At 29.9% G+C, this 1,823-nt stretch overlaps 1 protein-coding gene across 1 annotated transcript in view; it reads right to left on the bottom strand.

The window, feature by feature from the left end:
- Positions 1 to 1,480: 1,480 nt before the first annotated feature.
- LOC130049499 (sporozoite surface protein 2-like) overlaps positions 1,481 to 1,823 on the bottom strand; it is a 6,155-nt gene continuing 5,812 nt past the window's right edge. Inside the window, exon 4 of the mRNA XM_056147263.1 lies at positions 1,481 to 1,612. The gene's annotated coding sequence lies outside the window, so the exon portion shown is untranslated. The remainder of the gene's footprint in view (positions 1,613 to 1,823) is intronic.

The raw sequence follows: 1,823 nt of genomic DNA, 5'->3' as shown, positions 1-1,823 counted from the left end.
TTGTTACACCACAACACATCCAAAGAAAAAGAAAGCCTTTTTTTCAACTCCAAAAAACTTTTATTTAAATTCACAACTTTTGATTGGCACATTCAATTGTAAACATGTAAAATAAACAAATCAACTGTATAATCAAAACAGTATTCCAACAAAGTATATTCAAATGTACCTGTTGTCTTAAAAAATAAAATAAAAAGACCAATAAAACTGATGGGTGCTCCCTACATAACATGAAATCAATGAACAAGAGAGATTTTGTTCTGAAGGCCCAATAACTGAGCATCACTGACTAGAAGTTTGTTTAAATGCACACATTGTGCATCAAAATTGCTTTTGTATTACTTTCACATTGAAAATAACAATTTTCCCTCATAAAATAAGGATAATGTTCTTAGTGATTAGTCCGTAAAAACCTAGAATAGCATATAGAGATAATCATTTTCTTAAGCTGTAAACCAAATTTCAAATGACTCGAACAAGAAATTAAATTTAAATTTTTTTATCAAAAAAAAAACCTTTTTTTTGGGGGGGGGATATTTGACCTTGAACAGATGACCTTGAATTCCCTTTCTTTTAAAATGTATATCATGAATATCATTTAAGCGAAAATATGATTGAATTTCCATGACGGATATGGGCTATATGAGCTCGGATGGACAGACAAACGGACAACTAAGTTCCCTGGACATTTTTTTCAAGAAGCATAAAAATACATAAAAATCATACAGTACAATTGTAAATTTCAATTGTAAAAAATCGTATTAAAAAAATCAACAGTTCAATTAAAAAAGTATTCTAACTAATACTGATCAGGTATTTCCAGATACCAATTGTCATAAAATGTAAAAAAGAAACATAAAAATCACTTTTTAAACATCTACACAAGATTCTGAACATTTCCATAAACTTCAATGGTAAAAATCCCAGTTCTGTTATCACAATAAAATCATTTTAAAAAATACACATATGTTAATGAGTATTAATTACCAAAATCAAAAAAAAATTCTGATTTCAACTGCATCAGAAAAAAAAATTGAATTAGAAAAAAAAAGACAGTATAACATTCATCTTTTTTTTCCTAAAAAAAATCTCAAAGTATTTTCCTTCAATACAGGACATACATCATTAAATCCAACTAAAAACATATAACTACAAGACAAAATTAACAGCTTTTTGTCAATTATTAAAAGTCAAAATAAACATTAATCACATGGTAGCAGTCAAAGCAAGGACACTAGCTTGACAGAATCTGCAATTGTTCAACAATGTTCAAAAATGCATCCTTAATGAAATAAAACTTTTCCCTTTGCTTTCGATCTCGTGTTATACGCTGGTGCATCACACAATAATTTAGTGGAGGATTGTGGGGTGTTATAATTAGATGTGTCCGGTGTCGATTGGGAAGGTTGACCTACCCCATGACTCGCATCAGGTGTGGCATCGGTAGGTAGGTGTGCTGAAAGGTCTGGTAAAGGAATGTGCTCATGTGTATCAGGAGTGTTACTGTTTCTTGTATGGGTACAGGGACATGGCATACAGAATCTCTTTAAATATCTTTTAAGAAGGTAGATGATAATCGTCAATGTGGAAGTAATTGCCCATGCTAAAAACCCTAATACAAAAAAAAATATTGTTAACAAATATTATAAGTATTTCAGCAAAATAATGATATAACTGGTACCCACTGCTTATTCAAATCAATTACACATATCGCTGTCTTTCTATACTATATCCATTTAAAATCCATTCGAAATAATTTAATAAAATAACTACATGCAATATTGTACTTCAGTTACTTGCATAGATCATTTAAACTTCAGAGG

This window comes from Ostrea edulis, chromosome 8 (assembly GCF_947568905.1).
Source record: "Ostrea edulis chromosome 8, xbOstEdul1.1, whole genome shotgun sequence".
Taxonomy (NCBI): domain Eukaryota; kingdom Metazoa; phylum Mollusca; class Bivalvia; order Ostreida; family Ostreidae; genus Ostrea; species Ostrea edulis.
This window is presented reverse-complemented; position numbering and strand designations above follow the sequence as displayed.